Source organism: Malurus melanocephalus, unplaced genomic scaffold (assembly GCF_030028575.1).
Source record: "Malurus melanocephalus ecotype Western Australia unplaced genomic scaffold, MMel_1.1 scaffold_10, whole genome shotgun sequence".
Taxonomy (NCBI): Eukaryota; Metazoa; Chordata; class Aves; order Passeriformes; family Maluridae; genus Malurus; species Malurus melanocephalus.
The window spans coordinates 415278-434182 of record NW_026623242.1 but is presented as its reverse complement, the minus strand read 5'-3'; the positions used below and the strand labels follow the sequence as shown (position 1 = coordinate 434182).

Here is an 18905-nt window from a genome sequence, read left to right as displayed (position 1 = left end):
AAAAAAAAAAAAAGAATCTATAGATGCTTACTTACATGGAAAAAACTCTAGCAGAAGGAATAACAAGAAGAGRAGTGTTTCGCTTTCCTCTTCTGTTTCTGACAAGAGTTAGTTATGAACATCATGTAAGATATGACAAGAGTTAAGGACTTAACAAATGTTCTTTTCCTAAAACTGGCCATTATACCAGAATATTATTATATTATTATTATACTTGTAGAATTAATGAAAAGCCCAGATGGCCAGGTTTATCAATGCTGCATGCATTCATCCCCACTCAATCTATGAGTGGACCATAATTATAGGACAAAACTGAGACTCTGACTGTTTGATATTGCTGTAACAAATAAAGTTCTTTCTCACCTTTGGTTCTCGCCCCTCCACTTCTCTACACCACCTTTTGAACGGCACAAAACACAGCAAAAGAAATAAAGAAGCTTGGCTTTTACTTATCCTCAGTCAGTAAAAATTCCCTCTATTAATCAATAATCGTGGCGACGACTGCGACCCGCCACGCGTCTTTAAAGCTGTATTAAGAGAAACAAGAGGCCTTCAGGACCTGACCCCTACTACCTTTCCTCACCACCTGTCGAGCGCAGGCACACTGACTAAGCTCGCCACCCCACCGTCCAGGGAGGAGGAACATGGCCGAGAGCGCGACTTTCCCGCTGCCGTGCGTGACTCCCTTCTCCCTCTGGAGGGAGACACAGTCCAGTTTTTGGCTGCCGCCGGCTCCGCCGCGTCCCTGCTGCCCGTGCCCCTGCTGCCGCGGACCCCCTTCGGCGGGGCAGCCGCCCTGCCCGGCCCTGCGCAGCCCGGCGGCTCCRTCCCCGCCCGGCGCCTCAGCCTCCCGCCGCAGGGGCAGAGGGCTCCCGGGGGAGCGGAGGAGGGGCCGCCGGGGATCTCCCCGGCCACGCGTGCTTGTGCGTAAACTTGGCACCCCCGCCCCGGCGCTCGGAGGGGAGAGCAGAGGAGAGAAGGGAGAGCTGCGCTGCGGAGCGGGCGGGTGAGGGAGGCGGCCCAGCCCCGGTGTGCGCGGGCCGCGGGGGCGGCGGCTGTGGGCGCTGCCGGCTGAGCCCCGCTCCTCGGTCAGACAACAGCRGCCGCTGGGACCTGCTCCCTCCTAAGGGCTGGGGAGGAGAGCCGCGAGTGGCCGGATAAATACGGGGGAGGAGAAGGGCGTCTCTCCCTCTCCCCACCTCCCTCCATCTCCTCCCTCCCCCCCGCCGCGGAGGGCGCGCTTGGAACTGCCTCTGTGTGTCCGGGCGCCTGGGGCGTCTCCGCGCCCTTCCGCGGTGCGGTGCGGTGCTCGCAGGCTGGGCGCGGGGGGCTGCTGCTGCTGAAGGGAAGCTTTCGCTCTCCAATTACTTTTCCCAAGAGGGAGAAGGAGGCAGCAGGAGGGGGAAGTCGTGCTGTGTGTGGAAGGCACACCAATCAGAGATGCTCTAACGGAGGGTCTGCTGCAGGACGCGCCGGCTTCTTCTCCTCCTTCCTCTGCCGGCGGGGCTGAATCGGGACCACGCGCAGCTGGTATAGGGGCCGGAGCCGCACCGGGCTGCAGGACTTCCCCATCTCCGCTTTTCCAGTAGCTCAACCATACTTGGTCTTATTTTAATTTTTTTTAAATACTCTGAAATCGCGCACGAGAAACACTTCAAGTCTTCCCTCCATTCCCAGTTCCTTCATCCTTCCTCTAGCATCTCTTAGCCGGATTCCTGGTATATTCCCAGAGAGGCGGTGGAACAGCGCCGGGCAGCGCGGACGGCTGCTGCCCCAGACCGGCCGAGCCGAGGGGAGCCGAGCAGAGCGCGGCACGACGCCGCTCCATGCCCCCGAGCGCTGGCGGGGCGCGGGGCGTGTGCCGGCGATGCCCGGGCGGTAAGGCTGGAACTCCCCCCGGACGGGAGGCGGCCGATCGCTAGGCATTTCTAGCAAGAATCGGGACTGCAGGTAGGTGAGCGGAGCTCTCCAGGGTCTTTGCCTGTCTGTGTGTCTGTCTGGGCGCTGCTGGGGACGCCGGGGGAATAGCCTTGGCGCTTGGCAGAGACCGCGGGCGGCGGGAGCGAGTGGCCGCAGCGGGCCGGGCGTGAAGTGTGCGGGCGGCTGCTGCGGGCTGCATSCCTCCCGTTGCACTAAAGTTGGATGAAGGCTGGTGTGAAGAGGTGTTGCTTTGCCGTCCTTCTGCTTGGCCCCTGGAGCAGCCGGCTACAGCCTTTGGCCGGGCGATCCTCAAGGCTTTTGTTTCTCTTTTTAATTGTCTTTGATTTAATTTGAAAAAAACAGTTCAAGAGAGCCGAAAGGGAGGCGGCGGGGAGCAGGGGAACCAACCCGTTTTTCAACTTTTATGGAAAGGGTGGCCGCTAACTCGCAGGACCTGCGGGCACTTGGGGGTTACTTTATCGGCCGTCTTCAGAGAGCGGCTAAAGGAGCGGGGAGTCCCTTTATGTATCCACTAAAAAAAAAAAAAAAAAAAAAAAAAAAAAAAAAAAAAAAAAAAAAAAAAAAAAAAAGCTGTGAAGGGAAGATTCATGGCTCCGTTTCTTTCCATGTGTAGTGTTCACCAAGTTCTGGGTATATAGTATGAAACATATCTTGTCTATCCACATTGCTTTCTTTGCATCTCAGTGAGCTTATTTACCCGCTAAATAYGTTGCAGGTTCTGTATGCCACAGTGAGAGGGTTTTTATCCATCCCATTCATAGTTTAGCAAGAGAAAGTTTTAAAATAACCTGCCTTATTCCTGTTTAATAAAAACTGTAGGATCTGGCACCAGGTTATCCTTCCAAAGAATAAAGAGCAAGAGCTTACGCTGCCCTGTTAGTTGCCATGCATGGATCTTCTGTATGTTTCATTCCTACTGGGAGTTAAAATCATTGCTTAAAACATTTTAAATTATATGTGTAGTTACAGTTCACTCTTTCCAGCTTTTGCTTGGTGCTTATCAGTATTTTTTTTAAGTAAATCTTCTCCCCAGTAGACACTGGCTCAGTATTTAAAGAACCATGCTTTGACTCCTGCAGAACTGTCAATTTAAATAATAAACATACTCAACTCCTATCTCAGAAAGCCCCATAAAGGATTCAGGGTCATAGGGTCTTTGCACCACAGTGGATACATTTAAATTGCTATTGACTAAATGATAATTGTTATCTGGTTTCTCTGTCTTACCAACTAGTTTCAGACTTYAGCATTCAGTCTACTACATGTTTAATACTTTAAAGCTACTTTATGGGCTAATTTAAGTCAAATTGAGAAATTAAGGTTCTTTTCTGTGGCACTAGAAACACAGTAGTTCAGTGGTACTTGGAGTATAGCTTAGCTGAAGTTGGGAAAGAGCACACTAAGGTATTTTTATCAGAGGTGGCAAAGGTTACCGGTTTCATTATACTTTTTCACAGTAATTGTGCTCTCATCTCATACTGAATTGCCTAAATCGTTTTGTGAGTGTATAATTAACAGTAGTAAGGTAATTATATGAATTTCATTATTAATATTTTGTTTCAGAGAGCTGATACTGCTGAGGCAGTATTGAAAACCATGTGGGTTTTGTTTCACGTAGTCCCAATTGCCAGTGCTGTTATTCTTAGAAATGTAAACTAAGTGCCGTAATTTCAGTGGAAAGCTTTGCTCAGTTGGTTGAGACAGCAAATCAAGTTTATTACTATTCACTGATTCTGCATATTTTTTTGTACATAAAAGGTCTTTCAAAGATGTGGTATTAATTTTAGATACACTGGTGGTAGTGGGTGACTTTGAGATAAAATATTGATTCTGTCTTACTGTTTTAATCAGAGAATGATGTCTAATCTGGCAGTATCTTTTATTGTACTGGACACATGGGGTAACCTTTTTACCTGGCTCTTATGATCTGAGGGATCTCAGCTTTATGTGTAGATGCTTGTAGTGCACTTGATTATTCTGGCGGGGAACACAGGAAAAACTTGTTCTGAATGAAAGTAAATAGATGTGTGTACAGACGGATATTGGAGATTGTTTAACTGGCAGGTTGCAAAGTGATGATTCATTGAGCCCTATCTAGATTTACATAAAGCAAATAAAACTTTACACTGAATTGTGTTGGCAGAGTAAAATGTAGCAGCCAAGAAGTTTCATAATTTCATCACAGGTGATGACAGACTTGATAAAGGACATCTTTACAAATGCAAGCACTATATTTTTAGTAAGCAAAATATAACCATGACGTTTTTCAGATCTGAGCATCTTCACACTTAGATTTATTGCTGTCTGTGTTGCTACTTACCAACCAGTGTAAAGCCTAAATAATGTAATAGAAAGATGTTGCATTTATTATGTTGTATGTTTTTCTTGCTATAAATAAGTAATGCAACAGTGCTAACTAGTTATCTCACTATAGGAAATCACTGACTTGGAAGACAGAAAATCATATTACCTAATACTCATCTACACAGAAATGTGATCACCATCTTGAAAAATTATTCTGAATGATACAACTATCAGTGAGCAAGCAGTTCTATGCCCCTGTTTTATCTTCTGCAGGATTTTATTAGAAATGCTTCATTAAGTCACATTATTCTGCAGCTGTTTGTTCACTGAAAATTAAAATAAAAATCAGGAAATGTATCCAGTAGAGCCGTAATATTTCCTTTGTTAAGTACTGAAAGTTCAAATAAAACAAAATCCTTTAGAATCAGTGTGCCAGAAGCACTGAATACATCCAATTTTTGTGATGTATGGATGGCATTTACAGATGCAATTCATCAGTGTATTTATTAGTCAAATGTCATCAAAAAAGAAGATAAATGGCAGTAAACAGATGCTGCATGGTAATACAGAGGCTAAAACAAGGGAAGACCCTAAAAATCTAATTAATTAATGTTCAGTCTCATATTTACAGTCTATATTTAAATATCTCATTTAAATGTCTTTCTCTCATTTTTYTATTGCATGTCCAAGTTATTCAGATAGCAATGGGTTTTTATTGGAAAATCCATTTTTCATTTACCTTTTGAAATGTTGAATTTTAATGGTATTGAGGCAAAAGTTGTGTTAGGATGAGTAYACCAGAAGGCTCCTATGCCAGCAGAACTGAATACTGACCTGTCTCTGTTCACAGCCATTTTTATGTGTTATGAGGGGTATCCCCAACTGATTTAGACTTTTGTTGCTCCCTTGGAGTAGTTGAATCTCTGACATCTTTAAACCTGCTGTAGTATTTGCTCCATTATCCTTAGATCACCAATTTTAGGAGTGTACTTTAAAAAGATTTTCCTTGCACCTTTTTTTTTTTCCTTAGCATAAGAAAACATTTACATGGTATACTCAGCTTCACTCAGTCCATTGTTTGAAATACTTGAAGTCCTTCACGTTTGAAATACTTTTTAAAAACACAGCCTCACTCTTAGGGCTATTTCAACAAGAAATTTGGCCCAGTGATTTGGTTTTGTAAGCAGTTAGTATTTACTTAAAACACTTATCATGACTTGGTTCAGATATGTATGACTCACTAGACATAGGAATGGATGTGGAAACATCAACAGTAATGTTGTTCATTGCTCCTTGTGACAGCTACAGAGCTATCTCCTTTTATTCTTGGTTGAACTTGGGAAGATAGTGGGGTTTATGCTTTGCTTCTTTATATACCCAAGCCACCCACTCTTGTCTGCCATATGCAGTGAGTTATTTATCAAAAGAGATGACAAAATAATAATATCCACCTAATGTACTTTTTCATACTACTACTGCAGAACTGTCACATTTTTTAGGTAAACAATTCAAGGCATTTTCATATAGCTTCCTTCATATCATGTGTTTTGAAAAACACTTTGGAGATAGAAAAGAGAAAGTAAAGACCTTGTGCTTTACTAATTATAGTAGTTAGCATAACTGCTAGTTATGGCATGACACTAGTTAGACGGAATGAAGTCACTGAAAAAAGCTTTCTTAGCTTTTTCTTCTGTTTGGATACATCAGGACAGTGATTTGTAGAATTCATTGCAGCTGTAGCTATAGCTTGAAGTCACACTGGAAGATGCTTTGTTTGATTTGATCCATAGTCCCTAGGTGAAAACTTATAGGAGGAGCTCCAATGTGTTTTGTGGCATGGAAGAATCGGTTATACAATTGCGTGTGTAAAAAGTTGGAATTTTTTTYCCCTCATCTTTGAAGCTCATCAAGCATCCTAATCTATACTATGTTAATAGCTCAAATTTTCTAGTTGCTTCACTTCACATCTTGCTGATCTTGTAATATGAAACTTGAACACAGGTCTCTTGGCACCAGGACAGCATTATGTACAGCCGCCTCAACTGTGAGCATCCCTTTAACAATGCCGAGGGGAAAGCCACAATACAGGGTAGCACTCAGGTGAAAGCACACATAGCTTTTTTTGGCTCCTGGGTGTTTGGTAATCTTCTATGCCTGTATCACAAATTGAAGCCAATGCTGAAAAAGGTGCTCTAGGTTGGCAAACATCACAAGTAAATAATGAACAATCACAGTTCAATAAACCTAGCTGGTTGTATAAACAGCAAAATATTAATAAACAAGTCAGTAAATATCAAACACTTTTAAGACAGTTACATTTTTAGTCTTGGTTGTGTGCTAGCCTCTCTCTCTGTGGACTRTTTCTTTCCTCTGTTGTTATGTTAAGGTCCAGTATTTGATGATGATGTACTGGACTAGATGGACCACTGTCTTGATTCAATAAAACAATTTCTTTCTTGAAATGCAAGGATTCAGTATTGCAGTACTGCATATTTATTTTACTTACTAGAACCAAACTGCAATTGCTTAGTGTACTGCTTTTGCTTTATTTTTCACTTTAAAAAGCAGGATATAAAACATTTCTAAAATAAATCTGTCAGTAACATGCAGTCTCACACCAGCTCTTTTAGAGACAGGAGCACAGACCTGACAAGTCTCTCACATTTGCAGTGATACTCTTATATTGGATTTCTTCTACTCCCTTGCTGCAGTTTCTGTATCACATATTGATAAGGCAGGGCTGTGGCCTCTGATCCATCTTGCCACAAAGCAGTCAGTTATGTAGCGAGTGCTCCCCGTCATCTCTGTCTGACAGGTTGTGTCATGGAAGGGTAGAGGGTATGGTTCAGCCTTTGGGCTGCCAAGTGGATTTTCATGCTCATATGAACATCTTTATACAGAACACTGTTCCTGGTTACCGGTTGTCCCTGCCTTCTTCCTCACCATGTGAAACTGTGTGTATGAGAGAACCTGTGCCAAAGCCTTTGATGTGCAGTCATGCAGTCTTAGGATACGTGCTGTGTTCTGCTTTGTGACTGTGCATTTGGGAGAGCTGCATTAAAACTATGTACTCTTGATCACCTTTCAGCTGAGACTTTCAGTGTTTGTTCCCATTTATATGTTTGGCCTTTCAGGTTCTAGGCTCAACCAGAATTTGTCACTGGCTACTGTGTTACTCATTTTATGACACTGCAAAGTCACACAGAATGCCTTGACAGCTCTGAGGAAAGCTAATGTCTTCCTGTGCTGTTTGTATGTTGTAAACTGTTTGAAATTTGGATCTTTTCCGGTAAGGGATGAAAGTGGCTATCATATGAAGCTTGTCTCATGGTTTTTCTAAGATGAGTAAGGAGTCTTAGCTTGGTTTGAATTGTAGAAGTGTCCAAATTCCAAAAGCCATCACTGGGAAAAATTAGGATGTGTGCCTGCTGTGTTGCAGTGARGCAAGGCTTGTGGTCAGATCATGTGAGGCATTTCAGCTGTTGCGGCTTCAATGAGACCAATCAAATTAATTACATGATTTAAGTATTTTCTGAAGTGAGCCTGAATAAATATTGCTAACTGCTTAGAGTGATCTGTGCTGAAGACATGTAGGAGGGGTGCTGCTTTGACAAGTGTATTTTTGTTGTATTCTGGGTATAAATTTAAGACTTGAGCTTTATTCCAATGGTTTATCACTTCTACACCTTTTATGAAGCTTCAATCCCATTATATTCAGAACAGAGACTATATAACAGCATGAAATTTCAGAAAGATTTCAGAAAATTTCAGAAAGATTCTACAGGTATACGGGTACTCTGTATTATAGTGTTAGAGGCTACCATTACAATAATGTAAATTTTCAAATATKATGTTGTTGGTATGGCACCAAAGTAAAATATGGTTTTATGACTAAGGGTATCAGGCTGGAGTATTTGTACAAGATTTTAGGTCATGTTTAGAGCCTAATTGCAGAAAAAAGGATCATCATTCAGCACCATCACAAGAGAAGAATACTCTCTCTGAGGTATACTCTCTCTTCATACTGTGTTACCTGTGCGAATTTACTGTAAAAAAATCAATCGATGTATTGTAACAAATAAGCTATTATTAAATGAAATGGAAAGTTTTATCTTGAAATCTAGTAACAACAGCAAACACAGAGAGATAAGTTCAGTTTTATTGGCTTACTGGACTCAAGACAGAAGAAATATTGTATTTATATGCTAACATAACATGCCATAAATTCAGATACGGTATTATCAGCCAGTACACTGACATTTCTCATTTTTATGATCCTGCTTTTTTCTGTTCAGTCTAGATGCACAAGGGATAAACCTTGCATTGGAATTAAGATAATATTTAAAATGCAWTACTGCCAAAGTGTCCAAACCTTCATAATGAAGGCATTACGATGGTATTTGTGCAATGGATGTTCAAATACAGAAGTGGCCATGAACCTTGGTTGAGCTCTGATTTAGGAAATGTTGGAGGCTTTTTTCACAAATACAGATTCATTTTTCCTTTATGGCAATGAGATTATATTATCTTGCTTATAAATATTGTAATTATGATTGTTCTAGTTTAACCCAAGTAAGCAGCTCAGCCACACTCAGCCACTTGCTCACTCCCCCTCAGCAAGATAGGGAAGAGAGTTCTAACAGTGAGAAAACTTGTGCATGAAGGTAAATTCAGTTTAATAGGTAAAGCAAAAGCTACATGCACAAGCAAAGCAAAACAAGGAATTAATTCACCMCTTTGCATTAGCAGGCAGGGGTGCAGTCATCTCCAGAAAAGCAGAGCTCCATCATCCATGGTGGTGACTTGTTCAATATATGCCAATTCCTGCTTCTTCACTGTAGCTTTATATGCTGAGCATGAGCTCATATAGTATGAAGTACCTCTTTGGCTATTTGGGGTCAGCAGTCCTGCACCTCCAATCTTTTCAGTGGTGGGGCAATGTGAGAAACAGAAAAAAGGCCTTGATGCTATTTAAGCACTGTTCAGTAGTAACTAAACACATCTCTTATCAACACTGTTTTGGTCACAAATTTAAAACACGCCAACTTAAAAGCTACTATGAAGAAAATTCACTCTATCCCAGCCAAACCCAATACAATCTGTACCCCTTATTCTTGTAATTTGCATCATGCTTAGGTCACACATTGTCCAATACACCCTCATTAACCACCCCCTTCCTCTTCTCACTCTCTGATATATGCAGGTGTTATTCTTTTAGTGTGTGGCCCATAACTGTATAATGTCCATTGAATTAATTTAGTCCCTGACATGCACTCTGTTTGTTATTGTGGTCACTCAGGAGAGGAGAGGTGGCTGTTGTGTGGAGTTCCAGGCCACCAAAGGCTGTTGTAAGGCTTGTCCCCAACTGGTTCAGGTRGTTCTTGCTGAAGTACTTATGGTAACGTGCAACTCAGACCATGGGTTACAGTAATTTAAATGTGTATCTATTGCAATCTCCACCCTGGTTCCTTTGGGCCAGTCCATGGGGTTTGAAGTGGCAGTGAACTCTGCTTGTCAGTGCTCCAGCATGGGTTATCCATCCACTGCAGCCTCTTCAGGGGTGTATCTGCTGCAGTGTGGACTAATCCACAGCCATGGTCACTCTGAAGTTTGCTCCCCTGCTCTGGTGTGGCCTTATCCTTGGACCACAGTCCCTTCAGGTGTGTACCTGCTGTGTTGTGGCCTTATCCATGGACACTGTCACTTCAGGGTCACAAATCTGGAGCACAATATCTCATGAGCTACTATTAAGAAAGTAGCTTATCCAGTACATTGGTAAAAGAATTTTTTATGATTGTGTTCCAAATTTTGTTTTACTTCATAGATCAGCTTGTGGCCAAAACCTAGTAACATCAAAGGATGTAACTGTGTAACTTTCTTCCTCTTGTGTCCTGCTTGTGCATCGCCTGTGATTCTGACCCCACAGCTTGCAGGTTTTTGTACATTACTTTGGGCTTTTCGATGAGTCTGTGAGGTTTTGGGTGGCTTCTGCTCTCCCGTTTGTGCAGGCTGGTGTGGCATGCACCTGTTTGTGTACACGAAAATGTATAGCTGCCTTCTGCCATTCTGATCATGTCTGTCTCTTCTTCTGTAGTTGTTGGAGTCACTACTTATGGAAGATGTACTAGGAGGAGAAAGTTTAAGCCTAAATCAGCTGTTCTGAGCTTCTTTTGCTTTGAGGCTGTGGTATAATGTTTTAGGTTTGGGGAGTTTTTTTGCTTAATTATGATTAAGTGTTTCAAATATTCTTTGGAATTGCTTTGTTTTGTTGCATTATTATAAAGATACATTTGACACTGAGTAAATACACACCGTGGTTTTAAAAATGAAGTAAACTTTTAAAACAGTGCGTGCATACCAGTTACTATGTCTTTTTTCATTGAATGAGAAATTTAAAAATTGCTAATTATTCACCAAATGAGCTCTTCATAAAACCCCTCTGTAAGAAAAACGTTGGGCCAGCTCTCTTTATAGCTGCATGAATACTCCAAGTCTCTTTAATATGACTCCTTGTTCTCATTTCCACTTTAAAAATTGAACACCCAATAATGATACTCATATTCTCCCCTTCCTCCTCATAACTCAGCTGCTCATAACCTAACTGTTTCTCTTCTAGCTCTCCTTGCCCTTCCTTTTCTCTTCACTGTTCACCTCATCTGCATTGGTGTCATATGATCTTTCCGAATGTCAAGTAAATGCAGACTGCAGCCAGCACTACCAAATTGCTTTCCTGCCAAAAAAATCTCTTTTCATGTGCATGACCCATCATCTCACAGTTAGCTGCAAGTCGTTCTGGTTCCCAAATTTACAATGTATTTTCTATTTAATGAGCTATTAGGCATTATGCACTTTTTAACTTCATTTTTTTCTAACTAACTGCATTCCTCCTGATAATTATAGCTTTAGAAAGAAACAATTAATTTGAAACCAATTCTGCAACAGAAGAGGCATTATTTAGATACCATTCCTCCATCTCCATGCACTAGAGATTATCTCATTAGAATTCATTTATATTTGGAAACTCCTGGAGACYGCTTTATCAGTCCAATAGCCACCATGGTGTCATCAATAACATAGACAAGGCTACTGTATGTGCTATTTTAATAAAACACAAAATGAAAATAGATACTTGGCTGACCAAGTAGTTAGTTTTTGCTTTGTCTAAATTAAAAAAAAAAAGAGTTCATATACCTTCTTTACCTAAGAGAATGCTTTGAGTAAACTTAAGCACAACCACAAATAATATTCCGTACATATTGCATAGGTTTGGACATTTTTGAATTGGTGTGTTATTCTCATATGTTCTTTTGGTAATGATAATATTCAATTTGTTAGGATAATTCTTCAAGTTAAATGGTTGTCTAATAAAAAAATGGAAAATATTGCAGCTGACTCAGTAACAATGAAGAAGTGTGTTCAACCTCTGTGGCTTGCAGATTCCCTTACATCTGTGTATTTATTATGTCTAATAATATGTACAATGCAGGCTATATAGTCCTGTTTTTGTCATTGTGGTTAATTATATCTAGTTAACAGATAAAAACCAAATGTATATGCCAAAGGATCACCTTGTGGTAAATCCTAGTAACCTTTCCAAGAAGTCTAATATATTTGTTTTTCTGCTACTTAGAGTTCCACTTTAGGAAAATATGGAAATGCTTAACAGAAGGAAAACTTCTCTATGACTCTGCCATGGAAGTTGATAGAAATATCCCAGCTGTAAAATAAAGTCTCCAATGGATTCCCTCCRTTGCTTGGCTGTTGGAGCTCATATCTCATTCTGACAGTTACTTTGTGGGAACAATATAAAAAATGTTCCTGGGAAAAAATTTCCTTTTTCTGACTCAGTAGATGTTAAATGCAGATTAAAAATGAATGCAAGATTCATATGATTGAAAAATGTGCTGAGAAGTTTTGGTATTATGTAGAATCCTTGTTGCCTTTGTCGATGGAGGGTATGATGTGTATTCCCTTCTCTCTTGGGTACTCTAAGATCACAATCTTCTTGTACCTTCTGCACCCTTGCACTCCTGTTTGAGTAAATAGCTATGTATAGATGTGAGTAAGTAGTCAAGCAGATAGCTTTACTTCTTCCCTCATTTCTCTGGAACTTTTTGGCTCATCACTGCTTCAGTTCAGTTGCAGTCTTTCCCAGTTTCTCATCATAGTAACATGGCAGGCCTAGTTCTGTCAGCTGAAATAATAAAATATTTCTCACTAGTGAATGATTCAGGTGATTCAAAGCCAGATTTTTGAAGCATAATATTTCTTTCTCTCCCGAACTTCCTACCCATTAAACAAAGAGATAAAATAGTCTGCATATACCAAAGCCTACCTAAGCTTTACTGTTTACTGGAACAAGTAAGAAGCTATGATTTCATGCTATTCTGAGTTGCAGATTTCAGTCGCTGTGTCTTTTAGAGCCCTAAGCAATTGTTGATAATTCATGGCGTCCTTCCTGGAGAGACAATTTGTAGCTGTCTGGTTCTTCTAATTTCTGTGTGTATTCTGGTCTTTACCAGAAGATCTGTATAACTTTTATCTTACACCTGAAAAGAGCATCTCTGTGTTTACTGACCAAGACATTATGACTTTAAGTTATTGTCCCTCCATAGACAAATTTGTCCTTTTTATTTACAGCTGGTACTTGCCTTTGCATATAAAATACATTTACATCCCTGTAAGTATAACAATCCTTAAAGCATTATGTACTGATTGYATATGAATAGTTATGTGACAGGTAGAAAATTAGTGTATGCCAGTCTACATTATCAACAGAAACCATGAAATAAGTCTACATGGTTTTGCTGTATGTACAGTATATTCCTGGCTCAGCAGTGGGCTGTGGAGTTCAGACCCATGGTGATGATCATCATAATGATGAGACTTTGGAAAGATTTAAAAGTATATTTTTCTATGTTCTTCTACTTTTGGGGTTGTTATTTGTTGGCTATTTAACCTTTTTTTTTTTTTTTTTTTTTTTTTTTTTTTTTTTTTTTTTTCAGTTGGTCTTTGTCACAGAGTGAATCAGACCTACTGTAATGTTTTCAGGTATTGGAATACAGGTAGTTTTGGAGGTAGAGGGAAATGGGTGATGGGACTCTATATAATGATACATTGATTCCCATAATATGATGGTTTCTGGTAGAAGTTATTGCCTGAAAATCATGGTTTGCGTTAGTTTTTCCTTCCCCCTCAGATCAGGAGAATTCTCGGACTTAATTCATTGTCCATGAAATAAATGATTGGACCCCACTGGAAAAAGAAATAATATACTGTACAATTTCTCTGTTCTGTTTTTATCAACTGTTACTGAGGTTCTCCAGTGAGTCTGGTCTTGGTAAAGACTTTCAGTTTTTATCCATTAGATCTCTTTTGTGAAGAAGAACTTTCTYTGTTAAGGTACTTCAGTAATGGCTGGAGTCAGAGAACAAGTGGGACTAGAATCTAACAAAAGAAATAAATGTGAATGTAAGAAAAATAATTTGTATGTTAATGAATGCTTTGTCGTATTCTTTCTGTTGGTTAATGGCAGACAGTGTTTCACATAGCAGTGTTACAGGAGAATTTATATAATGCTTATTTGTCCAGGTATTGAATYAATGTTTCTGCTTTGGAGGAAAGAAATTGTACCTGGCCTCTGCCTTCTGTTCTATTTTTATTTTATGCTCTTTTCATATTTTTGGAAGACATTTTATTAGTGGTTCCCAGAAATGTCGAACCATGCTTTGTAGGAAAGCATGTCTGCCTATGACTTTCTATGGAAGCCTGATTTGTAAGGCCTTTTCATTTTTAGGCACTGTAAATGCTTTCTAGCATTGAAGAACACAAAACCATAAKTGGGGAGCAGGAGAATGTCCATGTCCTTCCTTTTCTTCATTCAAACAATCTCTAACTTAGGCTTCTGGCCAAGAAACACTTTCTTTGAAAAATAAAACCAAACCTATTGTTGTACTAGATTTTTTTTGGTAGGTTTTTATTTTTTTTTTTTTTTTAAATAAAATTGTAATTGGATGAAATAATGTCTTTGATTAGTAGCAGCATACTAACAGTTTGGAATTTCTACATATATATAAATACACTCTTCTACAAAAATTCAGTCTCTGAGTTAAATATCCCTCACTCCAGTGAATGAATGCCAATTACATTAAGTAGTGTTGTAATACAGGAGCACAACTCCTTGCTTTACTTTTTACCAGCATAATAAGTTATAGTAGTAATTTTCTGTGACGGTTTTAATTTTCCAGTTTAATATACAGTGAGCTTGTAATGGTTCCTGAACTAGGTCTAATTTTTTCCATTCCTTTGCCCTTTGAGGGTACTTCCTCATACCTCTGAGAGCTTTCAAGTCTCTCATCCTTTATCTGTCTTTAAGCCTAGCTAATATTTTGCCATCCCACTGACTTTCAGCACCAGGCTTCCTTGGTGAGTCTAACTGATTTGTAGTCAGGGTTGAATAAAACAGACAAATATTTTTAAATCCAAAGTTATTTTTAATATTAATAATCAAATATAACAAATATAAAATGGATTTTAAAATACAGTCTGTTCTTTCCATCTTACTCTTCAGGTTACCTCTTCCATTTGGTACCCCAGGTTAGTTTGACTTCTGCAGTTGCTCAWAGATGTGTAACACAGTAGCTTTTCCAGAAAAAGCTAAAGGGCTTGAGCAACAGACACTACAATMATTGAAACTGGTTATTAAAATAGTATCATATCCCTTCATGGTTAGCTTCATATGTTCGGTTTATCTGCTAGCCTGCAATATTATAAAGCTCTCAGACTGGGTACTGCATACCTCCTTTTTRATTTCAGTCTCAGAGGTGATGAAGGAGGTTTAAAACCTGCTCGGATGGCCTAGATCTGTCAGAGAAAAGAGAGTCAAGCCCTTCACATAACCATTGTGGATACTATGAAATTCACTCTCAGAATCTCATAGAATAAAAGCTCTTTGGGTGGCTGATTTGGACTGTAAAGGTGAAGGTGGAGCCACCTTTCAACATTTTCAGCACTAATAAAACTTGTAGTTGGAATTTTTTCACTGATATTATCAAATCCAGAAGCTGGGTAGCAGCTACAATTGTGTTTTACCACCCCCTTGTGTTACTTGATTGGCCTGAATATCTTTTTCCAGCAATTAAATTTTGTGACTTGGAATGATATAGCTAGATRTAGCAGTCTCATAGGTCTCATAGTATTATGTTTCCTTGCCTGTTCAAACGTATGGTAGTAATTTTATTTTTTGAAGTTTTTTTTTTAATCTTGAAGCCTCCACTCAAAAATGTATTAAGGCCCCTGATACTTRGAGAAGAGTAATAATGGTGCATCATCAAATAAAATTCCTGAACTAGCATACAGAATCTGAAAAAAGCACCTTTCTAGGCAGCTCCCTCTCTTTTTCAAAACCACAAGCTAAACAAGATTAAGAGTAAGTGCATCTTTATCTTGTTGTCAGATAACGAACCTTTGCAAAGCTACATTTGAAATTACAGTATCTTATTTAAATGGTAGAARAAACCCCTTTTTTAGAGACATGAGTGTTCTGCAAAGAGTAAAACACTTTCYATGCCACCTCGTTGCTGCTTTGTGRATATTAGAGTCCAGYGCTGCCTGGCTTTAGGTGTTGGAAATTTGGTCATGGCCTACCAAAAAGGTCATTAAAAGCAGGATTCAGCTTGAGATTGGCACCTAAAATAGGTGTCCAATTGCAATTGCATACATGGGAGGTGGGTGCTTCAGCTTCATAGTGAAATGAGATCCGAGGTAGGGTTCAGGTGCATAACATAATTTAAAGCTCTCTAGAGCATCTTGTCTGCCCTCCAAGTGCTACTTCAGAAGGATGAAGAACCCTATCTGAAGCAGATGCAAAATGGCTTGCATCACATCTGCTAATCTCTTCTCTCAGGTGGCTCTGGATGGTTTTGTTTGGGCACTTGAATCCTGTTGCTTATCAACAGGATCTCTTAGATCCAGAGAGTGATTCTGCTTGCTTTAAAATGGGTATCTGCTTTGGATCAACTTAATTGTACCTCAAACACAGCAAGCTGGTTAAGTTGAATAACTTGCCTGAAAGGCAGCATTTTAACTATTTGAAGTGACCATTTAAAATGTGTCAAAATATTTAAAATACTTGGATGGGGTTTATAGCAAAGTAACAGATCAATGACGTGGCAGACCTCGTGTTTCCCTTTGTACTCAGCACTGGTGAAGCTGCACCTCCAGGACTGTGTCCAGTTCAGGCCCYTCAGGGGGAAGGATACAGGAAAGATACTGGTGTGAGGGGCAGTGATACTGGTGGAAGGTCTRGAGCACAAGGCAGATGAGGAGCAGCTGAGGGAGCTGGAGGTGTTTAATCTGGAGAAGAGGAGGTTCAGGGGAGACCTCATCACTCTTGACAAGTACCTGAAAGGAGGATGTACCCTGGTGAGAGTTGGCCTCTTCTCATAGGCAGTTTGTGACAGGACGAGAAGATAGAGCCTCAAKCTGCTCCAGGGGAGGTTCAGGTTGGACATCAGGAAAAATTTGTTCATGGAAAGGGCTGTTAAACATTGGAATGGGCTGCCTGTGAGGCATCACCRTCTCTGGAGGTGTTCAGGAAATGACTGGACATGACACTCAGTGCTACGGTTTAGAGCACAAGGTGGTGATCGGTCAAAGGYTGGACTTGATCTTGGAGGTCTTTTCAAACTTAATGATACCATGATTTAATTAACTGAACTGAGTCCTTATATTTCAGTGCCTACATTTAGGTACCATAATCTTGAACATATTGGTACCTATGTTACCTACAGATAACACAAAGGATAGTAGCATCATATACAAGAACAGTTATGAAATTAATTAACCTTGGAGGCAATCTATGCTAAAAATTTTATTTTAATTTCTCTTTTTTTCTGTAGTTTAGTGATGTAGTCTAATACAAAATCTTAATGTATGATAAAACCCTTTGCTACCCCTTTAAAATCTGGATATTAAGCTGAGGGCTCAGATATCTCATGAGCTATGAACCTGTTAATCAAACTTCTAAAGCTAGATTTAATGTTTCTGATAATCCTAAGAGAATTAAATAATCAGAGATTCTTAATAATTAATATATAATATATAATGTACATGGTACACATATTATATCTAGAAAATATATTATATACATATGTATATAATATATACAATAATAAGAAAAAAATAATCAGCTTTTAAAAGTAGGTCTGAAAAGGATAATTCCAGCTTTCCTTCTAGTTTATAAGGAGCATGACATTAATTAAATTTTATTTCTCAGATCAGATTTTGTTGCTGAGACCATCAACCAGGAGGATAGTTAATTTCAGAAAAAGCATTTATTGGACTGTGATGTAACAGGGAGAAATGAGAGAAGAAATTTCCACAAGAGTGAATAACCGTATACTGAATGTGTGAAGAAATCCACTTTCAGAGTTTCAGAGCAATAAACCAAGTGCAAAGTCCTGAAAGAGGCATATTCTGTATTAAATATTTTTGTGACATTGGTACTTAGCATGACCTTTCAGGATAAAGTGCTGAACAATGATAAAAYAAAACATTTTTCTGTCCTTTACTTTGGTTCACTTGCAAGACTGATGCCTGCAAGAGCATCTTGCAATCCTTAGTCCTCACTRCATCTGCCTGTCATTAAATGTGCAGCTCTAAGACAGAACGCTGTCATAGCTGTGGCAGTGGTCCATGTGTCTTGACCTATGAGGAATTGGACGTATACAATTTCTGACATCTGCTAGTGTTTTATCAAAATAGTGMGAATGTTATGAGGATTTCTTTTGTGTTTCTGATTTTCTAATGAACAACTTGACTGTGATTCATTAAGCTTCTCTAGTTTTGTCTGTTGGTGGAACGTAGGTCTACTGGCATTTGTCCACAATCTCCCATTGTGCTCACAAAACAAAGCAACTCTGGTTCCTTTCTCTAGTGGGAGTAAGGAATATAAGAAATACATCCGCTTTGCTACTTCCTAGATTCTTAAACTTGTTACTACAGAATTACAGAGAATTTTGTACAGAAGTAGTTCTGCTTAGCATTGGTGTGGTAAAGTGATTCTTAGTGTGGACAGCAACAGCTGATCTCTTAATAAATAAGATCCTTGGACCCCAATGCTGATATGACTAGGCAATGTACCCTCTCTCCCCATATTCTTTTTTTGTCTTCCCCAGAATTACTCTTTTTTCAGTAACGGCAAAGTAATTTTGACTGTACTTGCCTTGATTCCTCTGATAGCTGTATTTCAGAAGTATTTTTTTACAGGACACTTATATTAGCAGAACATCTGACTAATTAGAGATGAAATGTCCAAGCAGTATTGAGTAATGCAGTTTTTTAAACTTTCTAATTATTTGCAAAACAGGTGAAAATGTTAATTATGGTTGGAAAGATACTAAATACCATTTCATTAAGAGTTATTTTAATTGCAAGAAATTACTCAAAGAAATAAATATATRACATTTGAAAAAAAAAGGTTTCTCRTGCTACTTGTAATACAGACATAAAATATTTTATGGCAGGTAATATTGTAAGCTCCTGTAGAAATTTGAGGATTAGAATTCTCTCAGTGAATAAACATTATCCTGCTTATGTATTTGCTGCCTTTTATAAATGGCCCTCTAGAAAAAAAAGTTCCTTTAAATTTGCTTTTAGAA

At 39.5% G+C, this 18905-nt stretch overlaps 1 protein-coding gene across 3 annotated transcripts in view; it reads left to right on the top strand.

Moving 5' to 3' along the window:
• Positions 1 to 1207: 1207 nt before the first annotated feature.
• The window catches only part of TAFA2 (TAFA chemokine like family member 2), a 181754-nt gene continuing 164056 nt past the window's right edge, over positions 1208 to 18905 (top strand). For all 3 annotated transcript variants that reach the window (XR_008966056.1, XR_008966054.1, XM_057376862.1), the window contains exon 1: positions 1208 to 1950. The gene's annotated coding sequence lies outside the window, so the exon portion shown is untranslated. The remainder of the gene's footprint in view (positions 1951 to 18905) is intronic.